The 15,519-nt window shown below is 42.9% G+C and overlaps 1 protein-coding gene across 2 annotated transcripts in view; it reads left to right on the plus strand.

The window, feature by feature from the left end:
- MAML2 (mastermind like transcriptional coactivator 2) overlaps positions 1 to 15,519 on the plus strand; it is a 211,739-nt gene that overhangs the window by 130,267 nt on the left and 65,953 nt on the right. The window lies entirely within an intron of this gene.

The following is a 15,519-nucleotide window of genomic DNA, read 5'->3' on the forward strand; positions in this document are numbered from 1 at the left end:
TACTGCAGAACCATGGTAGGGTCACCTCTGTCTTCCCCAGCTGCATAGCCTGGTGGGAGGACAGCAGTTCAGACCCTTTGAATGTGGTCCCACAAGGATGCAGGGTCCAGTGTCATCGAGGAGAGGCATGTGCCTCAGCTTTGTCCATTGGGTGCCAAGATAATGAAGCCATTAGCAGCAACAGGCAGGAACCAGGACCTCGTCACCACCCCAGGACAAGGCAGGGGAAATGCCATGGACAATGCCAGGATGAGTGGGATGACTGAGGAAATGAAAGGAAATGTGTTCCCTGCTGAAACCTCCAAATTTGGAAGATGCCTTCTGCCCTGTCATATTGCTGTTTTCCCGGGATTTGTTGGTTCCTGAGCTGAAGATTAAGACTTGCAGGCTCATAGACACGCTCTGGTTATTGTCTATGAGACCAAGACATGAAGTCATTAAAAATAACTCCTCTTGCCACTACCCAAATAACTCAATATGCAATAAGTAGGGTTGAGTGACTGTAACCCAGTTTGACCTTTTGTCATTCCAAGTACTGCTATTGTGAGGCTGCAGTTTCATGATTTGTGGGGAGCAAATTCCCCTCCAAACAAAGGCAAAGCCAGAGCCAGGGTGTTGAACACATCTCTGGGAGAGCAGAGTGGAATGGCCATGCCCAAGTTCTCTCTGAGCTGAGGCAGCCTCAAAATCACCACATTTCTGGGGAGGGCCTGTCACAGGGTATGGCTGAGAACCTTCCATACTCCTCTGGAGTGAAGGTTTATCACTGCATTCTATCAAAATTTGCACAAAGTGTGCCTTTGTAGGTGAGATAAAGTTTCCACTCCTGACTGAAAAAAGGGAGGAAAGGGAGAGAGGCTCAGAGCCTAAGAATCCCAACACTTAGATGTCTTAATTAAAAGTAAACTTTTCCTTTAGGGCGGCTGTGGTTAGAGCAGCAGGCAGAGAGACCTGACAGCACAGGCTAAATAGAGAGAAAAAAAGACTCTTTCTTTTTTTCTTATTTTTTCTTTTTTTCCCAAACATTCACTTTGGCCTCAGTCTGAAATGGCTTTGAAACTGCAGACACCTTCATGTAAATGTTCTTAATAAAGAAAAAAAAGTCTGCTGCAGGACATTTGTAATCCTTCTGATTTAGATATTTTAATAATGTGCGAGTTTATCTTGGAGGATGGTGGCTGACCTGGAATTAATGTCTCTGCCAATGTAAGGCTAAAAGCTCAGACAGAAGACTTAAATATAATAATATAATATGTGTCTGTATGTGTGTATGTATATATATATACACACACACACACATATATAGACATATATATGCATGTGCTATATAAACACATCTTTAAGTAATCATAAACGCCCTTTAAAAATTATTTCAGCACAAATTAAGGTATAGACAGCACCTGATTGGCTCAGTCACTACAGAGTGGTGCCTCATGATATATTCATTTCCTATTCTGGTGTGGTTAATTAGGTATTTCAATTTAATTACTGCAGTCAATAGCACTTTCAGTTGAGTGTCTTAAGTGTTCATTTAATTTACTGTCGATTTAATAAGGCAGTGGTTGTATGTAAAGCTGTTAACCATCTGGATGGGCTGCAAAGCCCATCTTTTCTCTTGGGTAGCTGGAGCCTGATCCAAGACACACTGATGTCTACAGCAGTCTTTCTGTTAAATTCAGAAGCTCAAAGCCTAGGCTCCTTGGGGAGCGAGGAGGTGGGCAAATGCCTCTGGCTGTGGACTTCCTGGCTGGCCTGTGTGAGGGAGGGGTTTTAAGGTGTCATTTCTCTTCTGTAGGCAATTTCATATAGCAGTAAAGGCAGGAAGAGCAACCCATTACTCAGGGTTTGATAATTGTGAGCTATGAGACTGTGCCTTAGAGTTTTAAGCAAAATTTCAAGTGGTTTCTCACAAGCTTGGGTAAGGAGGTGATGAGTTGGGTCACACCTAGGAAAATTTAAAATAAACACACCAATTTGACAAACATCGTGCAACTGAATGATCTATTTTACCCCTGTCTCAAGGTCTGGCAGAGCTGTTCATCCTCTCTCCACCTCCTATGAGTGAGTCACTAAGCTCATACTGTGGGTCAGGAAATATGCAGGTCTGCAGATTTTCAGATCACTAACCTTCTGGGAGAAAAAAGAGGCAACCACTAGATACAAGCATTGCCTCTCATGATTTCAGGGCCTCTCTTTAATAGGAACATGATTTGTTTAGGCAAAAGATGATATAGCATAGGGCTGTGATTATAGGGTCTGGCCATCCTGTCTTCCTGCACAGCTCTACTTAAAAATCAGGTCCTGGTGAAATTGTAAAATACCACAGTAGCAGAGATATACTGGTGCCTAATGATGCTGGCAGGTACCTGAGGGAATTTCCAGGAACACCTGGATCAGGAGCAGCCAGACATTACATGTACAATATTCCTTCCACACAGACCTCATAATTTGGATAGATGAGAAGAGGAAAGAAGAAGGGGTTCTAGGCAGAGGATAAGTAGCCAGATTCCACATCTCTGCCATGGCACAAGGAGAAGGAGGGTGTTTTGGTGTATCCTAGAGGAGGCCATGGTGACCCCATTGGTTGCTTCTCCCTTGAGCCAATGAGAGAGGCAAATGACTGGGATTAGCCAGCAAGCCCCACTCACACAAGGCCAGTTTTATGATGTTGCCCTGGCCCAGAGCCATAGCTGGCTGGCTGGCAAGCTGCACGTGACACAGGAGCCCCAGGTTCTTCAGGGCTGCGGGCTCCCATGCTCCCGAGGCTTGTAGCCAGCCTGGGTTTAAAAACAAGCAGCAGGAACGTCGGCAGGAACAGGACTCCAGCACATGAAATCCAGTGAAGAGAAATTCTTCTGCTGCAGAAAGTAGGCAAAAGGCAACTGGAGATGAATAGGCTGCCTGACAGCTGGCAGACATGCAGCCTGTCTGCCATAGATGGTAATATAGACACTACAACTATTGCAGCATCTAAAGGCAAAAAAAGCAATAAAAAACTTTAACCTCTGCTAACCAGGAAAACTAGCAGTGGTTTCAGATGCTGTGGGTGGAGAGGAGCCTTTGTGATGCTTGTGACAGGCAAATGGTCTAGAAATCTCTACTGAGCTGTGTTTGGGACTGAGGGCCAGGAGCTCCCGGGTTCATGCTCTATTTGTACTAGTTACACAGCCAGTTTTAAAAATTGTGTTACTGCTGTTATTATAATGATATTGCTATCACTACTGTTATTTTCTTTACACATCAATGGAGCCTGGACAGCCAGTCTTAATTTCTTACGTGAATGCAAACGGCATTTAGATTTTTGTGGAGATCAGACACCAGACACATTCCTACATTCTTGTCCAATGTTCAATATTTTTCCATGAGTCAAAGAGAACAAGAATGGGCATATTGTGTAAATGCAAAACTCTGCCTTTTTAAACTGACACGATGAATTTCAGCCCAGCCTCTTTGTCTCTCTCCTCTGAGCAGGGGCTTTTCAGCCTGCCAGATTTTGTTACTTACTATCCTTGAAAACAGAGGGAGGGAAAAGTCAGTCCTTGTTAATTCATTGTCCCAGTTACCTAGCAGTGCTTTATCCTTAAGGACCGCTGCACTTTTTTTTTTTTCCTTTTTTTTTTCCCTTTTTTTCCCCCCTTTTTTTTTTTTTTTCCCTTTTCTGAGATGCTGAAGAGCTATGGCTTTCCTGCCAGCTCCATTGTATTGCCTCAGTAAAAGCCTGCAACACTAGAGGCACTTTAAAAAGGAGTGAGGAATCTGTTGCAATAGGCATCCAACAAAAGTTCCTGCTGCAATCCGTGCTTCCAGTAAATGCTGGTTCGTAATCCAGATTTCAGGCTTCAGGGCTGGCTTTTAATAGAACACTGGTACAGGTCAGTGTAGCTGCATCTGTTTGCAGCAACAGAAGATTTGGCTCACTGTTGTATTGGGCTTCAGCACAGATTCACAAACAAGGCCATATATGCAGGCAAATATCAGCATTGAGGGGGTCCCTCGAGTTTGAATTTTGCTTGGGGAATGTATCTCTATATTTTACAGTGTGTGTGTGAAATGTACCTGATGGATGACTTAAAGACTGAATTCATCTGTGCCTGCCAGAGCAAGAGCTGCCCTGGAGGCTGCTCTGATTTGGTCCATATCCCAAGAAAGCCTTCCCAAAGACTTCTCCCAGGTACAGACCACCATAGAAAGAAGAGTCTGTGAGAACAAAGACTTTATTTCTACACAGAAATAACTTTGATTTGTTTTAGATATTTTAATAGGCTATAAAATGCTTATTTCCACACCATAAATGAGAATAAATATGCATCTACCAAAGCCAGCCTAGTCTAAGTAATATGCAAGAAAAGTTTCACTGAAGTGCTTTGACAGCCCTGAGCTTTTCATTGCTCTTTCTGACAGTGGAAAGTTGGTGAGTGCCCTCTGACCACATTTGACCCAGAGCTTCCTAGCTAAGGATTATGCAGGAAAGAAAAGCATACAAAGAGCAAAAGAAATTAATTAGCTTTAAGATTGATATGGCCATTTGTCCACTAGGAACCAGTCTGCTACCTCCAGAATTTCAAATATAGTAGCTTGCTGTACAGCCTTTCATCTGTAATGATTTCTAGTCCCCATTAAATGGTGCCATAAAGGTGAAAGGTTTCACATTAGTTATAAAATAGAAAATTATATTTATCCTGGCTAGTATTTTCAAAAGTATGCTGGGATCCATATTTTGACACCTAAAGAGATGCCTGCTCTTCAGAGGTGCTGAATGTGCATCGGTGTCTTTTGAAATTTAGCTGGAAAATAGGGCTCGTTATTAATGTGTTTGACAGTGTCTAAATGCATGAAGAGTATTTTTCAAAAAAATATATAAAGTCCTTGTCATGGAATCTTATAATCATGAACAGAGAAACAAAGTCCAGCAAAGTCCATTTAAAGACCTGTATATCTCAATGAACTTTGGATCAGGCTTTAAGCAAAAGCATTATTTAGCAACTCAGATTCATCTGATGGAGCATCACTTTGCTCAGTCAACCCTTTGATTGTTTATGTCATTTAAAAACTACTGATCTGATGCCTTCCCTGAAGGAATCTCTGCAGAAACAGAGACTGACATTTCTCATGTACATTGTCATTTATTGCTTTCATCTCCTCCTCCTCCTCCCTCATCGTATATGTCATTAACTTGGAGACAAGTCAAATTTATACATTCCCTCCATGTGCTCTACATTCAAAATTTTCCAGTTACATACCAGATCTATCCTAGAAGTGAACGACAAAAGGATGAGAAGGAAGGAACACAAATTGCTGACTAGAGGTAAAGAAAAACAGGGGAGCTGGAAGGGGGCCCAGGTAGGTTGTGCAGTCTTCATCCTTGGAAGCAGTCAACACTTGCCTGGACAATGTCCCGAGCAACCTGATGTAACTTTGTTGGTAGCTCTGCTGAAAGCAGAGCATGCAGTGACAGGACAAGGGGGAATGGCTTCAAGTTGAAAAAGAGTGGATTCACATTAGAAATTAGGAAAAAATTCCTTACTGCGAGGGTGGTGAGGCTCTGGAACAGGTTGCTGAGAGAAGCTGTGGGTGCCCCATTCCTGAAAGTTTTTAAGGCCAGGTTGGGTAGAGCTCTGAACAATATGATCTAGTGAAAGGTGTCCCTGGCCATGGCAGGGGAGTTGAAATTAGATGATCTCTAAGGTCCCTTCCAACCCAAGCCATTCTATGATTCTCTGGTTCTATGTCCAGAGGTCCCTTCGCAGCTCCATCATTTTATGGTGGATCCCAAAGGTCCACCATAAGGATCCCAAAGGTCTTCTAGGAAACTCTCCACTAAGGCCTCTGCCACAATACTTCTGTTTTCTTTCTGTGAGTAACATGGTAAATGAAACAGTAGCTAGTGAACTCTTTCTTGTGTTAGTGGCCTGCAGAAATGAAGTTTAAGGGACACAGCATTGGAGCTGTACAACTGCAGAGGGTTTCTACTGCCTGACTCTCGGTGGGGACTTACTCCAGGTGCCAGGAGTCCCTTATCCAAGCCAGCAGAGCAGTGCACACCTGATGTGTAGGCTTCAAAAGTGATGCAACTCTGATGCAACAAATCTTGGTTGTACTTTAGAGAGTCCTTAGCTGAGAGATTTTTACTGTGTAGCCAAAGGAATGCTGTTTCTTGGGATGATTGTGGTACCTGTGTCCATTCTTGTAGGTATGGGTGCCCTTGTCACAGTGTGTTGTGTCAGGAAGGAGATGCTATTCCACTCAGTCATTTCCAAACAAGGAATTATTCTCATTTTGAATTTTCAAAGTCAACAACAACAATTGATGCTAGAAAAAGATTCAAGGCTGCTGTGGAGGAAAATATGACTTTGAGATAGGCTGTTTTATTTGAGAGGCCTTGAACTACTAACTTTTCAATGCTGTTTCTGTTTGCATGAGTTCACTCAAAGAGTGATCAGTGCACGTAGGAAAATAAGCCATATAGAAAGCATCAGTTATAATGAATCCACTCATGCCTCTTTCACAAAAAACTACCATAGCAGCCAAAAATACCCGAATGTGTGGTGACCCTTTGTCACTTACTGCCACAGCTGGTGGGGATGGGCTGCTGACTGCAGCTATCCCGAGCACCGATGGTCACTGGCGTTGCTGCTCCAAGCACAAACCACAGTGGATGCTCAGCAGCTGGGCTTTGCCTCAGGGGGCAGGACAAAGGACCTGAGGGCTTCAGTGTGCAAACAGCATTTCCCCATCCCTGAGAAGGTTTGAAAGTCGTGCCTAGATGCAAACTCCTTGAATCCCTTTTGCCAAAGCAAATATTTTTGCAAAAGCCAGACTTTTGCTAGATGATCTGTACTACAAAATATTCTCATTGTTAACCAGAGAGAAAACTAGAAAACTTATTTTCACTTTCTTCAGAGATGTCTCCATGCATTTGACTTGTGTACTTGTGCAACCATCCTCTCATCCTCCTGTGCAAATTCACCCTCTCCGCTCTGCTTGTCATTTCTCACATTCCTTTTAAGCATGATCTTGTAAGCTTTTCAGTACCTGAAATGCTGGGGTTTCCTTTTACCTTATGGGTGTCTTTTTCTTACCCTGGACTGCTCTGGTCCCCTCTATTCACACTGACCTTTTCCAGCTCCTGAAGCATTCCTTCCTGAGTGATTCCTTGGTTCCAAACCTTTCCATTCAGTCTCTCTGGCCATTTTCATGGGTTTGGACCCTTTCAACCTTCTCATCAAGATGATACTTAAAGAAAGACCAAATAACAAAAACTCACCTGAATACATGCCAGTCCAAGACAACAAATTATTTGGGCATCCTGTAACCTGCTAATGACCTTCCACAATGATCACAATTCCATATTGATCTTTATATTCCAGAATGACGTAGATACTGGTCAAATTAATCTCTTTTTTTTTATATATATTTCAAAAAAATATATAAAGTTCTTGTCATGGAATCTTATAATCAAGAACAGAAAAACAAAGTCCAGCAAAGTCCATTTAAATACCTGTATATCTAAATGAAATTTGGATCAGGCTTGAGCTAAAGCATTATTTAGCAACTCAGATTCATCTGATGGAGCATCACTTTGCTCAGTCAACCTTTTGATTGTTTAGGTCATTTAAAAACTACTGATTTTAGTTTTCCTCCAGACTCCTAAAGTGTTAGAAATAAAAGAGCTGTGAACTTGTATTCTTACTAAACCTGGAGGCATCTCATCCATATCAATGACAAATATATTGGGGGAAGACACACAATCACCTTGACATGCCTACAAAAATCACCACTCCACCCCATTACCTCTTTTTCCCCTGCACCACCAATCCTCAGCGACCACAGACTAGTTTTAGCCTTGATGTTTAATATTTTTCATCCCCTTCTAAATATGTCATCGTCACCTTTTATAATTTAGCATCTTCCCATTTCCTAAAAAATTATCAGTCCCTCTTTAGACCTTGATGAGCTCTCTCGTGAAGTTCCTCAGACTCTATCCACTTTGGATGAGAAAGTGTATCATTTCACTGGGATTGAATTTATTGCTCCTCAAATTTGCTAAATAATCTCTTGATCTGCAGTTAATCAGTTAGAGTCTTAATATGTAAACTTTCAATTTCTCTTTTATTTGTCCTTTCCATTATCCGTTCTCTTCGGATAGGAGTATCTCTAAAACTCTTTAATTGTTGTTTCAAAACCCTCCAAAGCCCTCGAAATTTTTGCCTGTTTTGCTCAAATAGGTCCAAATCTCAGTGGGGTGCACTTGGCCTGTCCTGACACTGCACATTTAAGCTGAAGATTTTGAAAAAGGCTCTTAAGTACTGATCTTACTTCACGTCCTTGATGGGGTGACTGTGCATGACGGGTGAGAGCCAGGGGGAAGAGGCTAATACAGGCCAAACCCAACCATCAAGTAAATGCAACAATCTTGTAGGAGACCTCTTACTGCAGGCCTGGATTTGATCCTAAACATCACTTCTCCAATAAAGTTTTGGCAAAGGGTCAGGACTCCTTCCTTCTAACAAGAAGCCATTTTGCCAGTTGCTCGTTAAGTGTATTAGTTGATGCATGATGGAAGGCAGCTCTCATTGACATGGGCCCTCCTTGTCATGGCTGATGGAGTCTGATGCCGGAAGCATGACTGGGTAATAAGCTGAAGGGATCTTTCTTTTCCAATTGACAAGTGGTGACTGTATCTCCTGTGAACTGTAAGGTACCCTGAAGAAGACCTCAAGGCCAAACAGTTGACTTGAGTGTCCTGTGTGACGCATTGATTTGCGGGAAGAGAGAAACAGTCTAGCTATTTCCTTATCTTCCAAGTCTGGATGGAGGGCTACTGTCTTCCTCCAACGACTGAACTTTTGATAACAGTGTTGCAGAGGGGATGGGTGCTTAGACAGGTAATAAAAGCCCACATGTGGACATGGATATGTGCTTTAATGAGCCCACAGAGTGACAATTTGGAAGCAGCGCTGAGCAGAATACCAGGACCAAATAGCTCTCAGCTTCTTTCTTTAGGTGAAATCTGCTGTGCTATTGATCTCCAAGAGGCAAATCAAATAACAGCAGCCACATTTTTAAGGATTAGGAGCTTCCTGTGCAAGACACTATGTGTTTTTAATACCTTAAGCTGACTTATGAAACTGGTAAACAGTGTGGAGGGTGGTATTGGATGACCTCTTTTACATGCCTGATCATCCTGTCAGCATTTATAATGCATTTGATATTTCCTTCTCATCAGGATAGGATCAGTTAAGCAGTCCTATTTCCCAAAGCTCAGGTTGCATTATGCTTTGTTCCACATTTCATGGTAATAAATGTTGACATAAATTTCTGTAGATTTCACACAAAGTGATTGTTAATTTATTCATGGTTGAAAAGGAAAAGAAAGAAAGAAAGAAAGAGCAAGCAGAAAAGACTCCTCCAGAAGACAGATACACAGCTTGCAAGATAAAAAAATACAGATCTTTTATGCCTATTTGTTTTGCACACAGTAATGACTGCTACACTCTGATTAGCAATCTTGACCTAGTTAAAATGCTATTGTTTTTCTGTGTTCCTATTTTTCTAAAAGACTGTGACTAGACATGATATTTTATAATCCATCAGATGTAAAATCTGCATAAAAAATATAATTATTGTGCTTCAGCAACCTGGACCAAAGCCCTGACATTATGTTTCTAGGCAGTACACTGTGAGTAATATAGATGCATTTTTAGGTTTGTATGTTCAGTTGGCAAGAGACATAATTTTTCCATAAGCAAAGGTAAATTGTGGGATTTCTAACATACTGATTGCTATTCCAGCCTTGTCTCAGCTAATGAAAATTAAGTGGATACTTGTCAGCCAAGAAACATCCTTATTTGTTACTATAAATTCGGTTTTAGTGGCACTAAACATTACAGTAATCAGGGAGGAAAATTGTGTTGCCTCTCAGTCAGCTTTATTATTGCCCGTGGTGCTTACATTGAAGGGCCAGGCAGAGTCAGGAGACCACTGCAAGAGGTCTGTATGGACACCTGGATCAGGAGGACAGGCTTGGGCAGTGGGGAGCTCTGGGATGGGTAGAGCAAACTTGTCACGGCAGTAAACCCTGCTCATCCAAGTGGTCCCTGGAGCTGGTTAGCTAAATAGGAGGGGAGTGAGGCAGAGTGCAGGAGTGCTGTCTCACACTGCTGTGCTCACCAGCAGTGTGAGGCTGAAGGCACCTGTGCCTCCTCCTCCTCAGGCTCAGAGAGAGCAGTTGATCCCCTCCTTATGAACACAGGGTGGGTGGCAGAGGACACCTGGAGCTGAGCATCTGCAACCTGACTGGAGCAAGAAACAGCTTCTGCTACCCCTGCACAGCTCTTTGCACCCATGGAGGAGCCACCTTGTCCTAGCCAGGGTGCTCTGAGGACACGCCAGCTCCCAGGTCTGCTCTCCATTGTGCACAGTGTCCAGGCCTCCACTCTGTCACTCAGTGCTGCATGAAAAATTAATGGTGCTTACCAGATCAGCATCATCAGCAGATTGGACTTTGTCAGCTCAGAGTGCTAAAATCTCTCTGAAGACGACTGTCATGCATGCATCCTCAGCCATGTCAGGTAGATACTGCAGTGAAGACAAAAGATTAAAAATAAATGTACTTGAGCAGTGCAGAGAAAGTGAGGAGCAGAAGGGCTGGGGGAGGTCCTCAGAAGAGGATCACACTACTGAGATTTTCAGGAGAGACATCAGGGTGAACCTGATTCTCCTGGGTGTGGGAAGGAAGGGGAACAATCAGTGCCAAAGGATTTCAGATGTGTAGAAATAGTGGTGATGGGAACCTTCAAAACTGAGTCTGTAGTCAGAAATGGGCCTTGAGGGTGCCTGTGTGATTGTGGCATTAGTTGCTGTGGTGGCCCCAGAGATGGCCCCTCGTCATCCCTGTGTCAGCCCCAGGGTGCCTCTGTGGCTTCGGAGCTGGCCATGGTGTGAGTCACCACCACCACCCTGCCTGGCTGAAGGGGTAAGAAGGAAAGGAGAGGGGCATCTGGTCCTCCTGCATGCTGGGAGATTCCTGCAACAGGGAGGCTCTGCACTGGTGTGCCCTGGTCCCTGCCTGGAAAGGTGCTCCCCAGCTTGGCACAGCTCTGAACACCACAGCAGGTGATACTGCTGGCAGCAAACACTATCAACCACTATTTTTAAATTGAGAGCTGCTGTCATTCAGAATCAGGCTCTAAGCCTCAAGGGTGGCTTGCTAGGTCCAGCCCTGCAATGTAAAGGTGCTTTCACAGCATAAATAAGTATCATTCAGCATCTTTTCCTCCTTTGAAAGGATTTTTTTTCCAATTTTCACTGTTTGAATATTTTTCATATTTTCCCTGTAATTCTTTACCCTTTTGCTTCCCCAGCTACATGGAGTATTTTGTTTACAGTGTAGCCATTGTTTCCAGTGCAGTCAACACATATTGTGAGAAAACCTAGGTAATCCAAAATGGACCTTTTAAAGTGGATCTGTTTGTGCTTTTTCTATCATCAGAGCTCCCGTTCCACAGGAACTGCTGACACTGCCACACTGCCTGCTTCACAGTGTGAGGTTTCATCAGTAGCACCTTGGGAGTTCCATCCCTGTTGTTCCACCACACAATGAAAGAACACTGCAAACCTTTGTAGGAAATTGTGGGAGTTGGGAGAACAAAGGTGGGAGGATTCTTCCTTTTATGTCTTCCACTAAAAGGCTTAGTGGGGACTTAAGACTATCAAACTGTGGTATTTTCTCTGTAGTTTCCTTGGGGTATTTTTGGTGTTTTGGCGCAGTCTTAAGTGTCCAGCTATAAACATTTCAAAATGAGTCTGATACAGTACTAAAATCTCTGTACAAAGGCTTGATCTGCAGGCACTATGGAGCTACTCAGGCAAGTTGGAGGGACAGCTTGTGTTTTACTTGTCCTGAGAGCTGTGAAACTCAAGGTGCTGGATGGTTAGTCTAGGAGCTCTGTCGAGCACTGTGCTCCTTCCTACAAAGTGTTAAATGACATAAAGAGCAATTTCTAAAGGAAGTCCAACTGCTGAAGCTGTATGAAATGCACAAAAAATAAGATTTTTATTGAAAGAGAAACCTGATAGACTATTATTTCCCGCTGACACAGACAATTCTTTTCTTGACTATATCGGATAGACCCTGTGGAAAGAAATACAAGGTGAATACACATGAGTAATATCAGAAATGCATCAATAATGTGATAAAAATATTGTTTGATATGGATATTTTGGAGAAAACAATCTCTAAAATTTCTCATTGACAAGCTGTACTTTTGCACCAAAACATTTTTTTGTTTCCATTTTCTGGAAAAATAAAATGAGCCAGAAAAAAAAAATCAGCAAAAACCTCTAGTTTTATATTTAGTAAAAAAATTCAACCAAAAGAAAAGGTGAAGCAAAAACCTTTCTGTTTTTGCAAAAGAGAAGTTATTTGGTACCAGGATTTGATGAGCCCTCATTATTAGTTCAGTGGATTTCCTGCTGATTTGGCCTGGTGTCAGAGAGCATTAGAGAAAAAGCTGCCTCTCTTAAATTCCTTTAGGACTCTGAATAAGTTTTAAATATAAAACTTATAAATATTATATATGTCCCTCTGCACAGGACATGGTATCACACTGGGTCGTTTAGATCAAGTCATCTCTAGAGTTTGCCCTCTGCTGTCCCCAAGCATTTTGTCCAGGAACAGCACTGGGCTGTCTCATAGAAATGATCTCCAGAGGCTCAGTTCTGACTTCAGAAGATCAATCATCCAGCACTGCCTTGCTGTAAGTGCATGACCTCACACTGACTCACCAGAGCCTGCTCAGCAAAAGGTCTCACAGTAACACATGCTGCCAGGAAATGCCTGTGCTCTGTGATGGTTCATCCAGTGCTGCCCACCTGCCTGCGGGATGGAGCTGGGCATGGAGGGCTTCCTCCTCTCCCACTTACTGTCATGTCACTCGTTTCCCATCACAGGGCCTTTCAATATTACACAGTTCAAGCAGTTTGAGATGTGTAACCACAAGCCTCTTTGATCTGAGGTATGTGCCTGTGTATGTTATAGGAACTTTTGCTTTATGTTTACTGACCCAAATCAATCCTAGCTTGCAAATTGAAAGAGATGGAGCCTGAAATCTGGCAAGTTGGTTGCTTTTTATTTCCTTCTGAAGAGTCTGTGCTTTGCTTGGGTAAAAAGGGCTTGAGTACTGACTTTTAGTCAGTAATCGAAAAATGTGATTGCTAGAAAAATGCAAAGATTTCAGTGATGGAACCCTGATCTTTTCCCTTTTGAAAACAAAACAGGCATAATGCTGGGGCAGCAGTGCCCTACAAAAGGCAGCGTTCAGAGAGGCTTGTGATGGATGCTGCTCATCTTCCTGAACAAACACAGACCAGTCCCCTGAAGCTCCCCCCGACATATAACTGGTAACAGCTCAGTGCAAGGAGGTAGAGGGGACTTCATCCCTGTGGGCTGCTCACTCCTGTGCCCTCTCCCTCCATATCCTGAACTCATGGGGGATGTGAAATCAGGGCATTTGTAGCGGCCTTAGTGAAGTCCCCTGAGTTCCCTGCACCTTTGCAGCCTCACTTGCTCTCATTTCTGCTTTAAGGTGTGGACATCTATTGACTGATGGTGTTGTCAGCATTCCAAGGGTTATGTGTGCAAGGTTTTGGGGAGGTGTAGTAAGTTACTACTTGTTATTCTTTAGAAATATACAGTCCCCTTTTTGGTGGGAAGGTGTCATGAAACCAGGAGTCCTCCAGGCCATGCTAAGGGGGGTGCTTGGTTAAGGGATGTGTCTGGAGATCATGGTGCTCTGCCTGGCTCTGCTGCTGACTTGTGTGTGACAAACCACTTCCCAGCTCACCCACCTCACCCTGCTATCTGCTAGAAGCTACTTCAAATGCAGGTGAAAAGCAGATACTACACAGAGCACAATGTAACACCTGCATTTTTACGTGTCAGAAAGCTTGGTGCAGGTGCCCTGAAAATGTGGAGTTTTTTAAACAGCTCCCTCTGCTTCAAAATGTCAAGCAAACCCAAATTAACTCAGAAAGTCATATTAACCACATAAAACATATACATATGCAGGGGATGTACTCTGTTCAGCCTTTCTGTCAGCAACACATCTGAAAGCAAAATGTGCTGCCAAGTCATGTATTCTAATGACCTGTGGACTTCCCCATTTCCCAGGAAGATGAATTTGAGTGTACGAGCATGGTTTCTAATAAACACACTGACAGCAAAGATGATGGTAAAAGGAAGTGCAACTTACCTTTTTTTTGTTCCAGAGGAAAGTACAGTGACTCATGTGTCAGAAGGAACATACTAATCCAAGACAGTCTGTGCTTTTTGCAGTGACCACCAAAACCTCTCCCCAGTGAGGGACACCTAGTGACAATTAATTACTCTTGCATGCACGCAGTCTGTAGACTTATACAAGAGGGATCAACATGTTCGTCCTTATGAAAACATGAATCTGTGATTTAAAAGCTATGCTGGAAAGTTAACTTGAAATATGAAATTGGTCAGAGAGAGAAATTACAAACTTTATTTTTAAGGGCTAAACTCAGTGACCTGATGATGCAATGGAAGCATATGTGGGTTTGGAGGAAATATGTATTTCTCAGTTAAACTCTTTTCAAGCAATTAAATTATATTCAGAATAAAATTTTTCACATCTGGAGTTAACTGGGAAGAGCTTTTACCTATAGATAAGCCTGAAACTGAAGGGCATAGAGGCCACAATAGAGTATTACGTACCCATGGGCTTCTGTACATGAAACAGCATGATGCAAATAATGTGACTGGAAGATCTCATAAATCATTCTTCCTCACTTAACTGGAGAATTAGAGTTCCCAGTTCTCTCTGCCCTTCGCAGCTTCCTAAGGTATCACAGTGTGTACAGGCATTATTAATTATTTTCTCACTGGCACACACATGTATTTCTCAGATGGTGTTGTCTTGATGCCTCTGGGGCCATTGTACTTCTGCCCAAGTGCAGAAAGGCAGAAGGTGAGCTGTGTTTCACTGCTTATTTTCCTGGCTGAAACAGGGACCATGTGTGCTGGGTCTGCAAGGGCTGCACGTGCACGCTTCTCACTGGGTGCCCCTTTGGACCTCTAAGATGAAATGTACAGGGCTAAATATAGGACAGCTGCCCTTGTTTTAAAGTGATCTGTTATTTTATGAACTGTGTTCAAAGCAACTCTTCTTGAGGGCATCTGCATCTTACTTGAGGGCATATGTACCAAGTCCAGGCTTTTCAGCTCATGGGACTGACATCTCTGTTTTCTGTGCATGGGGTGGGAATTTGTGTGCACAGCCACAGCAGATGAGTATATCAGGCAGACAGAGCCATGAACCTCTTTTCCTTCAGTAGGCCTACAGGGCTGGCAAGCAAATGGAAGTATCACTGTAAATAGTCAAGGGAAAGAAAACAGAGTTACAATCCTCAGAGCAGTGTTGAGTGGACTGTATGTTTTACAAGAGATGTTTCAGGACATAAACAACAAGGGCTTAATGTATTAATGTACGTCTT

Source organism: Agelaius tricolor, unplaced genomic scaffold (genome assembly GCF_023055355.1).
Source record: "Agelaius tricolor isolate 1412-34295 unplaced genomic scaffold, bAgeTri1.0.p SCAF_9, whole genome shotgun sequence".
NCBI classification, from domain to species: domain Eukaryota; kingdom Metazoa; phylum Chordata; class Aves; order Passeriformes; family Icteridae; genus Agelaius; species Agelaius tricolor.